The following is a 21038-nucleotide window of genomic DNA, read 5'->3' on the forward strand; positions in this document are numbered from 1 at the left end:
GTCTATCCCAAGCATCTTTGACCTGTGTTTTGGCTTACTGCCCCTCATACTGCTTGTATCCACAGTTCTAACTTGGAGGTTGGTGATCTCCCATCCGTTTAGTAAAGTGCAGCCAAGTTCTCCGCCTCTCTGTTTATCGTACTGGTTCATGTGTGATCAAGCCTGTATTGCTTGTGTGTGCTTGCCATTTCACTGGCAGAGCTTGTTCTCAGGATGAGGGGTGTGGGTTGTGTTTGTGAACTCATTTTAGCTCACAAGCTTGTAGCACAGCTAATACTAGATAGAAAAACACAGCAAAGCTCAATGTGGAAGAGGAATACATATCAAGCTGAGCCTGCCTGTCGTCCTGTACCTTTGCCCAACTACTCTGCATTACCGACCTCTGCCTGACCTGACCCGACCCTGCGCCCGCCTGCTGTCCTGTACCTTACACCCTCTCTGGATTATTGACCCCTGCCTGACCTGACCCTGACCCTGACCGTGAGCCCGCCTGCTGTCCTGTACCTTACACCCTCTCTGGATTATTGACCCCTGCCTGACCTGACCCTGACCTTGAGAGCCCGCCTGCTGTCCTGTACCCTACACCCTCTCTGGATTATTGACCCCTGCCTGACCTGACCCTGACCCTGAGCCCGCCTGCTGTCCTGTACCGTACACCCTCTCTGGATTATTGACCCCTGCCTGACCTGACCCTGACCCTGAGCCCGCCTGCTGTCCTGTACCTTACACCCTCTCTGGATTATTGACCCCTGCCTGCCTTGACCTGTCATTTGCCTGCCCCTGTTTAAGAAACAATGTCTGCACCTGGGTCATACCTTAAAACGTGATACAAACACACATTTATTCTACTTTGTCCATGTGTTTCACTTAACCTCATGACCAAAACACGCATTGCTCTAAATGTCATAACCTTCTGAAGTCTTCAGTGTTATGTGGACTGTGTCAATGTATATTCCATCGGAAGTGAACCCCATTGATAAAACTAACACAAATGTATGGTTGTATTGGACATGTGAGGCAACACTTGTTTCCGTTCCACAATCTGGATGAATGAGACTGTGTATCTACCTTAGTATGGCAGGATATCAATCCTGATAACATGGTCTTTAACCCATAAAATATTAATGAAGAGAACAATAAATATAAGGATTGTGTTGAGTCAATCCAAGCCAAGCTTATTTTCTACCTTTCATTTGAACATTCGCAGTCTTCCTAAAAATCACAACCACCTTGTTCATTATCTGTCTTCTCTCAATCATTCATTTTTCCCTTGCTGCCCTTACAGAAACATGGTTAACTGAAGAGGCTACCATGCTTTATGACATGTCTCCTTATAATGCTATTCACCACTGTAGAACATCAAGAGTGGGAGGAGGAATGTCCTTTTATGTTGAATTTATGTTGAATCTCTTTTCATAGAAATTCACTCCTGCAGAGTATGCCCTGACCTTCCGGACAGTAGCAGCACCCAGCGGATGGAATGGGCCGGCGCTCCGCACCCTATTCAGAAGAGGACAAAGAGGTTTAGACGGAGTTGGCATGCAGAGACGACACCCTCTCCTTGGACGCACTCATCGCAATGGCCATCCGTCTGCAAAACCTTCTTGGGGAGCGTCAGCACCCCCATCGCCTCTCACCCTCCTTCGTTGACCGAGTCAGCCTGAATTCATGGAGGTAGCGTCTCCGCGGTTGAGCGACGTCGTCGGAAACAGCTGGGGAACTGTCTCTATTGCGGTCAGGAGGGGCACCAGCTTCAACGGTGTCTGGTACGCTCCAACCCAGGGTCCACGAGAGCAGAGGGACGGCCCTGTGATTATCCTTCTCCTGGGTTAGGTGTGAGTATTCCATCATCATAATTTCCCCCCAAACCCTTTTTAGTATCGATTTAACTAGCTGGCTGTCCCTCATGTATTGTTTCTACAACTGTAGTGGACTCCGGTGATGCTGGGAACTTTATTGACCAGGCCCTTGCCTCCTCCCTGAACATCACCTCATTCCCACGCTCCTCTTCGTTTCCGGTTCAAGCGCTGGATAATTGACCAATGGGATCCGGGACTATCACACACATCACAGCACCACTCACCGTCACTGTGGAGTCCAACCATCAAGAAAGCCTCCCTTTCCTCATCATCAGTGCACCCATACACAAGATCATCCTCGGCCTCCCATGGCTCCAACGCCATAACCCCACCATCTCATGGTCGAGGATGACAATCACAGACTGGGCACCCGAATGCCGGAGGACCTGCTTTCCCTTCCCTTGTGAGAGTCCTGTGTTTGCCCTTCAGCCCAACATCCCAGAGGTATACCAAGACCTGCGGGAGGTTTTCCCCAAGACCCGCATCACCTGTCTCCATCCTCATCACCACTGGAAGTGTGCCATCGACCTGCTTGCAGGCTCTGCGCCTCCACAAAGCCGTGTACAGCTGTCGTCGCTGGACATCCAGGTATCACCCGCACTATTCAATCCATCTCTGGAAAGTATTGGTGGCCCACCTTGGAGCAGGATGTCACTCGCTACGCCAACTCTTGTTTCGTATGTTCCCAAACTAAATCTCTCTGGCACGCTCCAGCAGGGAAACTCCTTCCCCTTCCAGTGCCTCAGTGTCCCTGGTCTCATCTGTCCATTGATTTTGTCACTGATCTCCCCTCCTCTGATGGTTTCAACACTATTTTGGTGGTTGTAGACAGATTCCCTAAATCCTGCCATTTTATCCCTCTCTCTGGTCTCCCTACCGCTCTCCAGGTCGCTGAGGCATTGTTGCAGCAGGTCTTCTGGCATTATGGCCTTCCGGAGGACATTGTCTCCGACCGTGGCCCCCCAATCCACATCACAGGTATGGAAAGCCTTCATGGAGAAGCTGGGGATCACGGTCAGCCTCAGTTCCGGGTACCAGACTCAGTCTAACGGGCAGATGGAGAGGATGAACCAGGAACTGGGGAGGTTCCTGAGGAGTCACTGCCAGGACAGCAATTTCGACCATGAAGGCCTGATTCACGCAGTCTCTTCTGAACAGTTGACGTTGAGATGCGTCTGTTACTTGAACTCTGTGAAGCATTTATTTGGGCTGCAATTTCTGAGGCTGGTATCTCTAATGAACTTATCCTCTGCAGCAGAGGTAACATTGGGACTTCCTTTCCTGTGGCGGTCCCTCATGAGAACCAGTTTCATCATAGCACTTGATGATTTTTGCGACTGCAGTTAAAGAAACTTTCATAGTTCTTGACCTTTTTCAGATTTACTGACCTTCATGACTTAAAGTAAAGATGGACTGTCATTTCTCTTTACTTATTTGAGCTGTTCTTGCCATAATATGGACTTTGTCTTTTACCAAATAGGGCTTTCTTCTGTATACCATCCCTACCTTGTCACAACACAACTGATGCGTTAAACGCGTTATGAAAGAAATTCCTCAAATTCACTTTTAACAAGGCACACCTGTTAATTGAAATGCATTCCAGGTGATTATTTCATGAAGCTGGTTGAGAGAATGCCAAGAGTGTGCAAAGCTGTCATCAAGGCAAAGGTTGGCTACTTCGAAGAATCTCAAATATAAACTTAAATGGGGCAACCCATTTATGTTGATTATGTTGCGCAATGGAAGCTGTTTTCTGTTGGTGGTGAGCAAACTTGTCCAACAAAAATATAAGATATATTTTCTGTCTTAAGGGGGAAGGTGTTTCATGTTTTAGTTTTTCCATTTATGTTTTGAGGTTGGACGGTATAGCACGTAGGCTGCACCAATTGGTGTCACCTCATTAGTCACTATATTTAGTGGGCGCTCATGGTGGGTGTCTTTTAGGTTCCAGTTGTTGTTGCTCGTCAACTTTCAGGGAACACCCCCATGAGTGTCTTTCAGAACCCCTCCTCTTTCGTTTTGGTTGTTGTCAATGACTCTTTGTTAGTTCTGCCTTCTGTTTGAGAAACGTTATTTGGTTTCTTCCTGGGGCTACGTAACAATGGGAGTACTGTTGCTTCACACATTGAATGCGTGTGCTTACTGTGACCGTCATCCTGATACTAGGTAGCGACTTCCCACGCTGTTGCTGGACAGTAGTGCTTGTCAAGTGGGAGCAACGGGCACTGTGTCCCAGTGTTGTTGCTGTTCATGCCATCCGCATTGAGTAGACTGTATGTGCATGTATCAAGGTGACATCTAGATGGTATATCAATGTTTGTTTTTTCTTGTGTAGGCTGCTATCCTACTTGAAATAAAATCATGGGAGGGGAAAAAAATTGGCACGTTAGCTATCGCCAGCGACACGACTATGGTACCCTGTAGGTCTCAGGTCAGCATGCATGTCCATACAAGACCAGTGCACTAGCCGCCGGCTTATCGTCTCGTCGTGCAGCCCAATCAGCCATGCAAAACAGTCTTAAATTGCAATAAATCTGTCCAATTAGCCGATTCGCTTTCTATACACCCACTCCTTTCGACACACCCACTTGCCGATTCCGCAGTTGCAGCTACCCATAGTTGAAACAATACCCCTCAGCCATACTCCAACCATTCTCTACATTACTCAAAAGTTCAAGCTGTTCATTTTGGGGGGCATACAAAATTCTGAAACAAAACAGGCAAAGATCTGAGTCTTATTGTTGGTTTTCTAACACAAAATGTTTCTGAATAATTAGCCCACAGACTTCCAAAAGGTCAAAGATGATTTCATCTCCCCTGTGTTATGACCTAACTTTAGTTGACTGAGGGATATGCAAATCTTTGAAAACATGACAAGATTGATGAAAGGAGACAAGTAAACGATAAAAGATGTATTCACAACAATTGGTATCTGGTGCTGTGAACTCAAACACTTCCATGTGGATATACAGTACTCCTTCAAATGCATCTTGACGTCAAATACAAAGGGATCAAAGCATCAAAGATACCATGTGAAATCTAATCCATATACTAAACGAATAACTGTCTCAATGTTCATTTTCAAGGGCTTGTCATTTGCTTTGTTGTTATTGGACCTCCTGCTGTGCTTAGTGGGATGAAATGAAAGACCCCTGTGCCATGTTATTTATTGCTATTTAATTGCCTATTTACCACTGACTTTCATATCAACTACTCCCATTATCCAGAGACAGTTAAAACATGTTGTGAATAATGAGTTCTCGAACATCAGGTGAGCCACACAGAGGACGATACCTACTGTATGTTCTATCTAATTCTGTAGCGCCATACTTAAGCTCCAGTTAACTATGCTACAGTAGCTTCCAACAGGATCCGATGTCACCCCAATTCCATCTAAAATGCTTGAAAGCCATGTCATGACAAACACAGAAGAGGGACCTCTGCCAAAGCTGCCTGGCTGTCACACCCTCTGGTGTCGGCTTCATTCGAAGCCACAAACCTGCAAGTGACAGAGTATCACCGTCTGTGCTGTGTCTCGCCCTAGTGCCCCCACACTACAGGGTTGATGAGTACTTGAGCCTCCAGCAGGCATGATAAGAGTCAGAAAACTGATTGAAACAGCAGTGAACCAGCCACCATTTGGTGCTGCACATTTCAGTGAACACTCATGGAACAGAACATTACTTACAAAAAAAACCTGGGTAATTGAAACATGTTTTATTCATTATTTCTTTAAACAATAATGTTGTAACAAGGTTGTGCTGTATGTAGGATTTGTGAGTCCTTCTCTGCCATCAATGAAGGACCAACATAACATAATAGGGCCCATTGCTACTGCAAGGACACCGGTGGTTTGAGGCACTACAGTGGATAGTATAACAAAAACATAACATTGAATATTATCATGTAGAATAACCTCTAACCCCACTTGGACTAGTTTGATATGTCTTAATATTCACCTAGCCCTTGGGCATATGCAAAACCCACACAGGCACCTGGCCTTGGCTTGATAGATACTCCACAATTGATTTCATTTTAGATGACTCAAGCTGTTCAGCAGCACTGTAGGTGTCCTGGAGGGGTACAACTCATCTGTAGGAGTACTTCATGGACATCTGAGAGCTCTTGGCATAGTGAGTGAGCAAGAGAGACAGAGATTATTGAGTCCTCCAGGGTGAGGCATCAGGGCCAGGGGAGTCTACTGGACTTAGCTCTCATATCCTCTGGCTGGGGAAGAGTGTGAAGTAACACCAGGTGGAGGAGTGGGAGTATTAGCAGACGGGAGGAGAAGAAGAAGGGCAGCTTTGGCTTGAACAGAGCCAAGAAGCAATCACATCAAGAGTCATCCCATTTAAATTGAGATGTCAAAGGGGAGAGGTCTGGAGAAGTGCACTCACCTCGTATCATCAACATGTCTGTTTTGACAGACAAAATAACGTTTTTCACATTCAGGCAACAGATTGTGTTTACCCTGTCTCGTTACCGAAAAACTCTGCCCCCTCCTGCTGCTCTGTTTATGTGAATGCGAATAAAACATATATTTTTTTAAATGTCTACAGTCTCATTTCATCTTATTGCTGCTTTCAAAATTCTGTTGTTTCACAACACTCAAATGAATATGTCTCTTAGCGAAGCAGTAGGGAGAGCGTGGGCTGTGTTAGTGGAACAATTTAACTACTGAGTATCGACCCCAAGGTGGTTTCATGTCCTGTTGCTGTATGAGTGTGCATGCGATTAAGTGTTTTAGTGATTTGCGACAGCAGGTCCATGTTGTGCTTATCTGTGACTGAATGATGGCCGGCTCTGCTATGATGAGCTCATTTGAGTGTGCCTAGCAGTGTTACATAATTACGGAGACATGCGCCGATGGCTAATCAGTCAATCATTCACCTGGAATCGTCACTGTCTGGTCGCGTACCAAGTGCCTTTTTGTCCCAGACACTACATGAAAGACGCCCATAGAATCACTAACCTGGCAAAGTTTCAATGTTTCCCATGCAGTTTGGATGGAAGTGGATCCAAAGTCTGGTGTTTTCTATCAAAGCAAGCTGTGATAATGGTGTTAGGAATATAGTCATCTCCACTTAGACGCGTGGCATTGTGGAGCACTGTTGATGCAGAAAGGCAGACTGGACTTTACAGAGAGTAACTGACTGTATTTCTGTGTTTTCCCAAATCATAAGGTGACAGGTTGTCTGGAGAAGAGAAATCAATGCATCACTAAATGTCTCATCACCAAACCCTTTCTATTCACATATCAATCTGACCATGTCCTACATATTAACATTACCCCAAGCAAAGAAAAACATATTTCTGATTCTTTCTGCATGAACTTGATCATTAGACCCCAGCCTTATGCCTCATTCAATCAGCACCACATGTCATCCTGATTATCCTGCTTCCTTGGACATGTACGATACATATATCAATATTCTTGATTTTAGCTACAGTATCATGGATGTCATCACACACCTCTCGCTCACACAGCTCTTAAGATACATTTCCCCATGATTATAAATAGCTTCTAATTAGCTCCAGCCATGGGCAACAGAGTTGTTCACCAAACAAGGACCATGGTGCTCTGAAGCCCTTTTTACACTGTAGATTTCTGGAGAAGTCAGGACGACTCAATTTGAAAATCGCATTCTTTTTTTAAACGAGGGAATTCATTTTCCCATTTTTTATCAGTTCTGAAATAATTCTGCTGTGGTGGAATCAATTTCCTTTGTGGATTCTGTGAACTATAAAAAAGAGTAACTTCAGTATTTAACCTCACCTCACTTTTCAAGTTCCGTTACATAACTGTGGTAACAGTTGGTAAATAAAATCTATGAACAGCTACTTTCGGTACATTTCCAACTCGGTGTAACCATTTCTAAATGGACGTAACACGTTTGAATACTAAAGCTATAAAATGGTAGCTCTGGTTGGCTGAATCAGATCCCTCAATCTACACACATTATCTGTACATGGGCCAGATTGATTGGTTCCTCCATTTTACACAGCACCTATTGGTCAGTAACATAAAAGAGAACTACTACCTAATTACATGGTCTATCAATAGCTTAATGAAGTGCTTTCATATCTGTCCACCATGCATGAGCACGTCTCATGTCTGATTTCCCTGTGACCTACAAAAAGCCACGCGGTTGGTAATCTCTTCCTTCTCCCAGAGGAAGACTTGTCTCCAAGCATTTCTTTGGGTAAATGCTCATTCAATTTCACATTTGAGAAATAATGAGGTGAAAGGGGGAGGGAGACACAGACAGACAGGCAGACAGACAGAGAGATAGAGAGAGACTCATTCTAGATCATTGTGATGCTTAAATGCCAACGAGAGACTGTATAGTAAGTACATGTGTATATACTGTAGGTTGGCATTGGTGTATTTTATGGCAAGCCGGGTCAATCTGTTCTCACACATCTGACAGGACATAATGGAGCCCAAGGGCTCCAACAACAGAACTACTAATACATAGTCTCTTGATTACAAAGAAAATCCTATAATTTGAGGGAGGTATATAATGTTTTGTCAGTATTTAGATGGTTTTGTACACCACACTGGCTTTACTATTGCAACATTTACTTGTAAACATATTGGTTTGCTCAACATCCCATTGATTTACAGTTGAAGCAACAGAGGATTCTTAACAGGGACAAACAGTTTATACTTCACTCACATCAAAAACATGAACAAACACCGTCATACACCCCTCAAAGACATGTTGCACCTATCATTTCCTAATGATAAAAACGCCTACACTGCCAGGGAGAGCTCTCAATCAACAGCTTCAAAGAGTTTTTGAAGAATATTTATTTGGAATATACAGGTAACGGCCAAAATAAAGAAAATACTTGAGAGTAAATGAGGGATACCAAGTATATTGAATGCAGGTGTTTCCATACAGGGGTGGTTCATGAGTTAATAAAGCAATTGACATCCCATCATGCCCATCAGGGTCATGAATAAAAATGCTCAGTTGCCCATTATTTTGGCTACCGTGGCTAGAAGAAGAGATATGTGACTTTGAAAGAGGGGTCTCACAGGGTGTCTGTCTGTCTGTCTCAATCACCAGATCTAAACCCAATTGAACACTTATGGGAAATTGTGGAGCGGCGCCTGTGACAACGTTTTCCATCACCATCAACAAAACACCAAATTATGGAAGTTCTCATGCAAGAATGGTGTCGCATCCCTCCAATAGAGTTCCAGACACTTGTAGAATCTATGTCAAAGCACATTGACGTTATTCTGGTGGCTCGGTGGCCACCAGAAAAACACTTTATGTTGGGGTTTCCTTTATTTTGGCAAGTAACTGTATATGTTTTACATTCTGCATCTGGATTCCTAACAGTCATATGAACACATCTTCCTCTTCCAGTCTGTTCACCCCCACCATAGGCTCTGGCCAATTCCAAACAGAATCATACTGAGATTGTGATTTTTCACTTTATAATGTATGCCAAACAAAAACCATTAATTTCAAAGCTTAAGAAACCATACAACTCTATGCATATAGACTACTTTGCTTACCTGGCAAGACAGTAGCTCCAGTAGTTATTGGGCGCGATCCACTGCCCAGGCATTGCTGACGCATGCCAGATCTTACAACTCCTGGATAGGAAATTTAAGTATCAGCTAACCACATCATATGTTATAGCAATCTGTCAGTAATGACAGTTGATGACGTGGCATGCAACCATTGGTTGATGCATTCAACGTCTGATCAGGGGAACGCGACCATTACCTCATCAAAAACGAAATGTCTCTCTCTCATTGGTGTTCTGCCACAATATACATGGAGTTATGCCACACATGGATTTCAATACCTTAACCATAAAACATTTTATGAAAAAGGCTTGATTGATTAGGAACCCATTTATTGACAAATTAACCAATAACAATCCATTAATAAAATCAATCAACACACACCTTCTGTAGTAAGAAATATTGAACTTATTCCTACATATGCCTACTGGAAAGACAAACAACTTCTGGCGCAGACAGAGATCGCCGCCTCGCTTCGCGTTCCTAGGAAACTAATACTGCACATGATGTTGAATTGTTTCTATTTCTCCTCCTCCCTCCTATGGTGATGATATGGCTTCACAATGCCTCGCCAGTAGTTGTATTTCCTGTCCTGCAAATAAGTCACGTCAACACAAAGGCACTAAACTCAATGGGACACCAAACAATTGGACAGATTGCCTGCCTGTCAGTGTTTGCCAGAGTGGTCAAGTCTGCTCAATAGATGGATTTCAAATCCCTTTTGTGTGTCTGTCCTTTCTGAGGTTTTTAATGCCTTTGAAAAGTATAGTCCTCAGATTTCATCATAACAAGGTATTGATTCCCAACAACTGGCAGGACCATCACCACCTCTCCCTCCTGGACCTCTCTGGGCTGCTTTGCTAATCACTGCATGACTAAAGCTGAAGCAGAAAGAGAGACACAGGGAAGATTATTTTGGAGCTATTAACAGACTGTGAGCAGTGAATAAACATCCTGCTCTTGCTATTGTCACAGGGTGAGCAGTGAGCATCATTCCCAGGAGCTGTCACATATACGAACACTGAACAAACAATCATTGACTACTAAGTATCTGTTTTCTATGGAGTGGCATACAATGTTTGTACATCCCAATAGTGTTTAAAGCAGTGAAGTGCAGGAAACTATTTTTTAAATTTTATTTCACCTTTATTTAACCAGGTAGGCTAGTTGAGAACAAGTTCTCATTTACAACTGCGACCTGACAAAGATAAAGCAGTGCGACACAAACAACAACACAGAGTTACACATGGAATAAACAAGAGTACAGTCAATAACACAATATAAAAATGTTTTTGTATACAGTGTGTGCAAATGCCGTGAGGAGGTAAAGCAATAAATAGGCCATCGTAGCGAGGTAATTACAATTTAGCAGATTAACACTGGAGTGATAGATGAGCAGATTGTGATGTGCAAATAGAAATGCTGGTGTGCAAATGAGCAGAAAAGTAAATAAAAACAATATGGGGATAAGTTAGGTAGATTGGGTGGGCTATTTATAGATGGGCTATGTACAGCTGCAGCGATCGGTTAGCTGCTCAGATAGCTGATGTTTAAAGTTAGTGAGGGAAATATAAGTCTCCAGCTTCAGCGATTTTTGCAAATTGTTCCAGTCATTGGCAGCAGAGAACTGGAAGGAAAGGAGGCCAAAGGAGGTGTTGGCTTTGGGGATGACCAGTGAGATATACCTGCTGGAGCGTGTGCTACGGGTGGGTGTTGTTATCGTGACCAGTGAGCTGAGATAAGGCGGAATATTCAATATTCCCATAGGAAGATGGATTTTTAACATGTTTGTGTCAGTGTTTAGTGATTACTTGCATTAACTGATGCATTAAAGGGTCATTTACACTGGCCCTTTGCTGCCAAATTAACAAGGCAGTGGGCTGAGTGTCCTCTCTTGTGCAAACGGACAAGTAATCCTGTTAAAGTGATTAACCTTTAAATAGTATTGTCAGCTTTGTGAAATTAGATAGTTACATTGGACATTAAGTTTACACTGAAAAACAGCCCGAGCTTTATGGCATCAGTAACCTGAAATGCCTCCTGTTGTTGGACGATAATCCTACAGGACAAGCTGCATCAGGTGATAATATTGTGATGGTTTTGACAAAAGACAGGACCTTGTGTGTATACAGTAACAGGGGAACATGGTTCTGAACCACAAAACCAGTGACCTGGTCTCCCTACAGAGAGGGATAAAGTCCACTATCAATGGTTTTACCCCGCGTGGTCTTCAGCCTGATAGAAATAATCAGGGATGGAGCTCACTCAATTTTGTATATGGTGTCATACTGCCCCCTACCTCAAACAGAGGTCATACAAGCAGGAAAAAAATGTGTTGTATGTACAGAAGAGAATAACATAGGGGAGCACAGTACTGATATATCACTGATCTGAACTGTCAGTTTTGTTCAAATGAGTATTATTACAATGTCATTACCTACTAAGGTGTTGCAAAATCAGACACAGCAGTCATCTGTTTTAGAGATATGGTCTCTGTTTTGTGCAATCTACTGCACATAAAAATTAAATACAAAATCTAAGACAGCAGTTGTTCCTGACTGCAGACCTCTTGTCAAACTGACACATCCTGATAACTAGTTATATTTATGAATCATAGAAGTTTTAGATTGAACCTTTCTGTATATAGTCTATATCAGTGGTTCCCAACCAGGGTACTAGGACCCCTTGTGGTACTTGGTTTATTCATAAGGGGTACTTGAGAAGCCTCATGAGATCATAGGCCTACTAGTAAAATGTGGCAGTACTTCTAGGGTACTCCAGGCAGAGCAAAATTTAGTTGGTGGTACAGTAACCGAAAAAGGTTGGGAAACACCACTGCTCTATAGGACTGAGAATACACGTGTACAACCACATGGTGGCAATATTGATCAATTTATCAAGCCCTGTTCTGTACAGCCGATATGTTTCAACCTGAGGTTCAGCAGTAAATACATCTGAATCCCTTCAGGTCGAAGCGCTTCTCACCCGTAATGTTTGCACAGCGGTGACAAACACAGGATATTCTTCTTCTTCTGTGGATTTTATATGGTGGTTGGCAACCAACTTTAAAGTGTATTACCACCACCAACTGGACTGGATTGTGGACCAGAGACACAGAAGGTCTAAATCCTACCCAATATTCTCATCTCCCTAAGGAAACTAAATGCATAATTAAATACTAAATCCCCGGTTTTTATCAACCCCTTGGCTGCTGATTACCGATTGACAATTCCATTTCAACATTAGCATGTTTAAGATTCTGCTTGGTGATAACATCCACCTCCTCATTCCCTCTACTCCCACATCACAAATACGCCTATCTGTCTCAACCTATACAAGCACTGCAAAACCTCATACAATACATCCTGTCTGCTCAGAGACACAAAATAATTTAAGCTCATCAGTGCTGCACAGGAGTCAGAGCAGATGACAACCCTGCCAGGCCTCACCTCCTCCACCCACTCTAGGGCCAAGAGTATGGCCAGCAACTTCATTATGTAAACAGATCAATTATCCATTGCTCTTTTCGTCTCTGCCACCTTCAACTCAGGAACACTAAAAGCTGCACCTCTCCTCCCTTGTCCTTAGATCCATCTGTGAATATATTCAAGAAAGCATGGTTAGCTATTGTGTTCTTAAATATTCACTTATAACGGAATCTACTCCTTCCTCAACAGCTCTTACCCTCTCAAGCAACATAGATCTATCACTGTCGGAGGGAGCAACCAAGGTGGTATAGCAGGAAGAACCACAGAGGGGCTAAACTCCCCTCCAAAGAACCCCATCTCTCTCGCCCTGCCATTGCCTATCCACCCAAAACTTTATTCAGATTTTGCACTCAGGTGGAGTACCTTTTTCATAGGATTTGTAACCTTACGTCCTTGAAGATTTACCCAATATGTCATGGCTAGCTGTTGTTTACTTAACTTTAACGGCATCTCTCCCAACTCTACCTGCATCACTGCCACCGGGGAGTTGCTGAGGGCTCCACAACACATTCTTAGGGCTTGGGCCTGGATTACATCTAGCTTTTTTAAAGATGTCTGAGTTGCTGATCCATATGATACACTTCCATAATCAGTGATGACCTTGACGGCACTATATATAGCATTTTCAACGCCATTCTATCTGCCCCCACTCCATTCCTGACAGGCAGCGCATCACATTCAATATTTTATTTCCTTTGACAAATACGCCAATGTTATTCGAGTGTCAAACCAGACCCCCAGGAACTTAAACACTCCCACCCTCCCCAGATTCCTTCCATACAACTTCAAGTATATTTCTTCCCCAACCTTCCTTCTAGAAAAAAACACAGTCTGTGTTTTTTCGACTGAAAACTTGAAGCCCACCTGAGGGACCACTGCTCAACTTCACTGATCACTTGTTGAACTCTCCTGGCTGTACGGGCAGTTGCGTGTATTCATGGACGCCAAGGGAAGCCTCCCCCAAAAAATTACCAAGATTTTTTTACATTATAAAATCTTTTGCCAATTTTCCTTCATTTCGCAAGAGGCTGAATGTATCTCACAGGAGAAAGCATCCGAGCGAGCAAAACAGCATCCCTCTGTCTCTACCAGTGGTGTAAAGTACTTAAGTAAAAATACTTTAAAGTAAAAACTGCTGTTTTTGGAGGTATCTGTACTTTACTTTACTATTTATATTTTTGACAACTTTTACTTTACTACATTCCTAAAGAAAATGATGTACTTTTTACTCCATATATTTTCCTTGACACCCAAAAGTACTCGTTACATTTTGAATGCTTATCAGGACAGAAAAATTGTCAAATCCACGCACTTACCAAGAGAACATCCCTGGTCAGCCCAACTGCCTCTGATCTGGCAGACTCCCTAAACAAACATGCTTTGTTTCTAAATTATGTATGAGTATTGGAGTGTGCCCCTGGCTATCCATAAATAAATAAATAATATAAGGAATATGAAATGATTTATACTTTTACTTTCAATACTTAAGTATACATAAACCAAATATCTTTTGACTTTTACTCAAGTAGTATTTTACTGGGTGACTTACACTTTTACTTGAGTCATTTTCTATTAAGGTATCTTTACCTTTACTAAAGTATAATTGTAATGGAAATGCTGAGAGTCGGTGCTGGTGAAATGTTTAATAAAACAACAAACATTGAACGATTGTCACAGTTGTCATAAGAACGGGACCAAGGCACATATTTATTGCAAAGTGAAACTTAAAGAAAAAACAATAAATCAATAAACAAACAACTAAACGTGACTACGTGGTGCACATGCACAAACACAAAACAATATCCCACAAACACATATCTCCTTAAATATGATCTCCAATTAGAGACAACGATTACCAGCCTCCTCTAATTGGGAATCATACAACATAGAAAATATAAACTAGAACACAACATAGAAATTATAAACTAGAATACCCCCTAGTCACACCCTGACCTACTACACCATAGAGAAACCAGGGCCGATGTCACAGATGATGTCATCCGCAAACAATGACCTCCCAATATCAGGTCCCACTCGGGAGAATATATCTTGAATCATAATGGAGAACAACAAAGGACTAGTGACACTTCCCTGGGGAGTACCATTATCTAGCTCATAGCTGTCTGACATAGAGCTCCCCACCCTCACATCTATTGATCGCCCAAAAATAAAATATTTTTCCAATTAATAACACATCCTTCAACCCCCATGATATCCAGCTTGATAAGCAGGCCTTCCTTCCACATCAGATCATAGGCCTTCTCTACATCGAAGAAAACAGCTACCACCACCTACTTTGCCTGTGCCTTCCGTATGACTCACTCGAGGCACAGTACAGGATTCATCATTGCCCTGCCTTTCCTGAATCCACTTTGATCTGGTGACATTAGTCCTATACTCTCCAGAAAGTAAGTCATCCTTTCCGTTATCATCCTTTCCATAAGTTTACATACATGAGAGGTCAACTAGTAGGGTCTTTCCCTGGTTTCCGTATCGGCACCACTACAGCCTGCTTCCAACATCCAGGCATGTCCCCTTCCTGCCACACTTTATTGTAAAGGCCCAATACTTTCCCCATTGCAGTGTCACTGAGATGCGCCATCATGATATAACACATCATCCTTCCCAGGAGATGTTACCCCAGCTTTAGCTAATGCTCTCTTCATCTCAGCCAACATAAAAGTGCCATTCAATGCATCCTCCACCCTCTCTCTCTGATCCAGGACTCCTGGATGTTTTCCTCTGACCCTCTCTCTCCCACGCTGCCCCTCTTCTGTCAGATTATTTGAGCTGTGCAACTTCACAAATGCATGGGCTAACATCTCTGCCTTCTCCATATCTCTCACTGCAACAATCTCCCCACTTTTCAGCACAGGGAGATCCTAATCTTGTCTGACCCTACTCATCCTCTTAATCATCCCCCACACCTCTCCCACAGAACTGGCGCCAACACTCCCTCTTAGCTGTCCTAATGATCCTCCTTACTATGGCTTGTCCTTGTTTACTGAATCAGGTGCTGGTAATTATGGAACCTTTTCAACATTTTGAAGGCCCTGTTGCTACTCTTCACAGCTTCTCTACACTCTTCAGTCCACTAGGGAACTGTGTTGCTCTTTCCCCCCCTGTACCCATAGGAATCACTTGTGGCCCCTTCTATTGCTCTTCTTACTCCATTATTCACTGTTTCTATAACTGAAATGAGATCAACCTAAGACAGCTCCTGTTCACTCAACTCCTGAAACTGACCCCTCTCCACAAATATCCATCTCCTCAATCCATTTCCTACTGAATCTTCCACCCTCGTTCCTACAGTACACATGATAGGATAGTGATCACTACCCTCTGTAGATTCCACCAAAACCTCCCAACTGGATCTGCCTGCCATTGAACTTCAGATCAGAGTAAGCTCTAGAGCAGATTCATTTCCAGTTACTGGGTCAAATCCTGGTTCCCCTGCCGTTATTAAGACTCACAAGCCATTTATCATCAAGTACTTCCTCCAACACTTGTCCGTAACCCTACCCAGAGCGTACAAAGAGCATTAAAATCCCCACACCACATTATCTGTCTCCTATCTTGACCTTCTACATTCCCGAGGGCCAGCAACTCTAGTCTCTTACACAGGTTGTAAAATATCACTAATACCATATTCCCCCCTCCCAACCACACCTCTACCACTACATTCTCCTGTTCAACTCCCTCTCTCACCCACCTGTATGGGATCCCCCGCTTTATAAAACTAGCACACCACCCTCCTCCCCTGCCACCCTATCTCTACGGACTGCAACTTAACCTTGTATTACAAAATCTAGAGTAGGTTTACGCCATGGCTAGTAATTCCTCAAGAAACTGTTTGAACTTTTCCCCATTAGCCAGCAAACTTCTGGCATTGAAGGATTAACAGCTTTATCAAAATGAACCCATACATGATTCCTGGCTTAACTGATTTTCAATCTTATCAAATCAAATTGTATTGGTCACATACACATATTTAGCAGATGTTATTGTGGGTGTAGTGAAATGCTTGTGTCCCTATCTCCAACAGTGGAGTAGTATCTAACAATTCACAACAATGCACACAAAAGTAAAAGAATAGGACGAGCAATGTCTGAGTGGCATTGACTAAAATACAGTAGAGTACAGTATATACATATGAAATGAGTAAAACAGTATGTAAACATTATTAAAGTGACTAGTATTCCATTTAAAGTGACCAGTGATTCCATGTCTATGTACATAGAACAGCAGCCTCTAAGGCGCAGGGTTGAGTAACCGGGTGGTAGCCGGCTAGTGATGGCTATTTAACAGACTGATGGCCTTGAGATAATAGCTGTTTTTCAGTCTCTCGGTCCCACGCCTTCTGGATAATAGTGGGGTGAACAGGCCGTGGCTCGGGTGGTTGATGTCCTTGATAATCTTATTGGCCTTCCTGTAACATTCAGTGTTGTAGGATTCCTGGAGGGCAGGCAGTGTGCCCCCGGTGATGCGTTGGGCAGACGGCACCACCCTCTGCCGTCTGAGGACGCAGCTAAGGATACCGCGCTTGCGGGTGGTGCAGTTTCAGTACCAGGCAGCCCAACAGGATGCTCTTAACTGTACATCTGTAAAAGTTTGTGAGGGTCTTAGAGGCCAAGACAAATTTCTTAAGTCTCCTGAGGTTGAAGAGTAATTTTTGCACCTTCTTCACCACACTATCTGTGTGGGTGGACCATTTCAAATGGTCATTGATGTGTACGCCAAGGAACTTGAAGCTTTTCACCTTCTCCACTGCGGTCCCATTGATGTGGATAGGGGCATGCTCTCTCTGTTGTCTCCTGAAATCCCTGATCAGCTCCTTTGTTTTGTTGACGTTGAGGGAGAGGTTATTTTCCCGGCACCACTCCGCCAGGGTCCTCACCTCCTCCCTGTAGGCTGTCTTGTCAATGTTGGTAATCAGGCCTACTACTGTTGTGTTGTCTACAAATGTGATGATTGAGTTGGAGGTGTGCATGGCCACGCAGTCATTGGTGATTAGGGAGCACAGGTGGGGGCTGACCACACACCCTTGTGGGGCCCCTGTGTTGAGGATCAGCATAGTGGAGGTGTTGTTTCCTACCTTCACCACCTGGGAGTGGCCCGTCAGGAAGTCCAGGACCCAGTTGCACAGGGGAGAGTTCAGACCTTGGGCCCTGAGCTTTATGATGAGTTTGGAGGGCACTATGGTGTTGAAGGCTGAGCTATAGTCAATCAACAGCATTCTTACATAGGTATTCCTCTTGTCCAGATGGGATTGTGCATTGCAATGGCGATTGCATCAGCTGTCGATCTATTGGGGAGGTACACAGATTGAAGTGGGTCTAGGGTGTCAGGTAAGGTGGAGATAATATAATCCTTAACTAGCCTCTCAAAGCACTTCATGATGACAGAAAGCGGGCAAAGAAAGTGTTTAGCTTGTCTGGGAGCAACACGTGGCTGGTATTCCCTTTGTAATCCGTGATTGTCTGTATACTCTGCCACATATGTCTCGTGTCTGAGCCGTTGAATTGCAACTCCACTTTGTCTCTGATTTTAGTAACGTTTTGCCTGTTTGATTGCCTTACAGAGGGAGTAATTACACTGTTTCTATTCAACCATATTCTCAGTCACCTTGCCGTGGTTAAATGTGGTGGCTCGCTCTTTCAGTTTTTCACGAATGCTGCCATCTATCTATGGTTTTTGGTTTGGGTAGGTTTCATATTGGGAACAACCTCCCCTATATACTGAACTCAGTCACTGTGTCTGTGTATACGCCAATGTTATTCTCAGATCCGGAACATATCCAAGTACTCGTGATCAAAACTATCTTGAAGCATGGATTCTGATTGGTCAGACCAGCATTGAATAGACTTTAGCACCGGTGCTTCCTGTTTGAGTTTCTGCCTATATAAAGGGGGGAGCAGAATGGAGTCGTGATCTGATTTGCCGAGGGGGAGGGCAGGGGAGGGCCTTGTAGCCATCCATAAGGGAGAGTAACACCGTTCAAGAGTTGTTGTAGCGCAAGTACTACAGGCAATTGTTGATAGAACTTCGGTAGCATTTTCCTCTAATTAGCTTTGTTAAAATCCCCAGCTACAATAAATGTGGTTTCCAGTTTGTGAATCACGCTTCACCATCTATCTGGCAGTCCGATGGACGAATCTGGGTTTTGGCGGATGCCAGGAGAATGCTTTCTGCCACAATGCATAGTGCCAATTGTAATGGTTGGTGGAAGAGGTATAATGGTCTGGGGCTGGTGTTCATGGTTCGTGCTAGGCCCCTTCGTTCCAGTGAAGGGACATCTTAACGCTACAGAATATAATTACATTCTAGACGATTCTGTGCTTCCAACTTTGGGGCAACAGTTTGGGGAAGGCCCTTTCCTTTTTCAGCATGACAATGCCCCTGTACCAAAGCGAGGTCCATACAGAAATGATTTGTCGAAATCCACCGAAGAACTTGACTGGCCTGCACAGAGCCCTGAACTGAACCCCAGTGAACACCTTTGGGATGAATTTGAACACCGACTGCGTGCGAGGCCTAATCGCCCAACATCAGTGCCCGACCTCACTAATGTTCTTGTGGCTGAATAGAAGTAAGTCCCCCCAGCAATGTTCCAACATCTAGTGGAAAGCCTTCCCAGAAAAGTGGAGGCTGTTATAGCAGCAAAGGGGTGACCAACTCCATATTAATGCCCATGATTTTGGAATAAGATGTTAAACGAGCAGGTGTCCACATACACTACAACCATAAAGTATCTCCTAGTCTGACCATTATTACTGTTCCAGCTAGCTAATAGACATAATGTTAGTAGAACATTTCACCACTAGACACTATTTTGGGTGTTTTCCCAGGCTCCCTACATATTTCTGATTGATGCGGGGGTGTTTCAGACATAATTATACACTATAGCTGTATTTTAGATTTTTTTTAGAGCCAGGAGAGTTCAACAAATTACATCATTTGTTGATTGAGCCTGCTGTCTGATCTAAAAAATGTTTTAAATGATGTCTAAAAATGAGCGAGTAGATAGGGTTGTAGATATGGTTGTTTTTATTCAATGGCGCCATTGGACTTGGCTCAACGATGTTCCTATCTGGCAGGACATTGTAGGATATCTAGGTTGACTCATTTTCCCTGGTTTTGTAAAGACTACAGCATGACGTGAGCCCTATTTCATTGTTCCCTCCACCGAAGGCAGGCTTTTCAAACCGGGGGCATTACTAGTTTACAGGTTCATGGGAGCTATGTTACCATGCACTGTCTATCCGAGATTGCTAAATAATTAGCTACAATGGCTGCTTCTGATGATTCGTCTTTCTGAGAAAAGCTGGACGACTAAACATTTGTTTAATGTTCTTTTACATAGGAACATACAGCCCTATTTATTTCAGCTGGAATACACTGAAGAGGTGTGGAGACCGCAAGAAAAAGACCAGTAATTAGCGTCGGCAGCCTAGACCAGGAGGACCAGGACACAGGAGGGCAAAAGACAAACCAATACGTTTTTTTGCTGTCTGTAGCTAGCTAGCAATATAACCTCTCATTTTACACGAGGCAGTGTTGTTCAGTTAAGTACAATTTAGTGATTGATTCGGCCTTAACGAGACTTGCTAGTACCACTGCAAGCCAAGATAGCCAAGTTTAGCTAGCGAGCTTTGTTTGCTATACCTAAAATATATTTCAGTCTAACGTTATAGCTAGACAGCTAACTAGCCTATCTAGCTTCAGTGCATCTCATTAGGAGCAAAACTGGATAAATTCTTTGATGATGATGACAAAGAGTAAAGGATTGACTTTAGCTTTATGACTCATTAGTCTTACAGTATCTATACCTGTGTGTTGTAGCTGTCTAGCTAATGTGTGTCTATGAGATTGGTAATATTCTACACCATGCTGCTATAGTAGGAATAGAGACAGTACACAACGATTGCCTATTAACGTCTAATAGCGTTTTGTCTTTCTCTCACACGCTTGGATACAAAGAAGTTGAGGACTCTCAAGAGGAGATGTGAAAGGTCTCATAACAACAATCTCCCCTCGTATCAAAGTGACAACGAACTTCTCACTTCACCACCCAAATACACCATATGCAAGTATTCCCTTTATGGAACTGTAGTATTTATTATAGGCATGAGTAGTATATTT

This window comes from Oncorhynchus nerka, linkage group LG9b, assembly GCF_034236695.1.
Source record: "Oncorhynchus nerka isolate Pitt River linkage group LG9b, Oner_Uvic_2.0, whole genome shotgun sequence".
NCBI lineage: Eukaryota > Metazoa > Chordata > Actinopteri > Salmoniformes > Salmonidae > Oncorhynchus > Oncorhynchus nerka.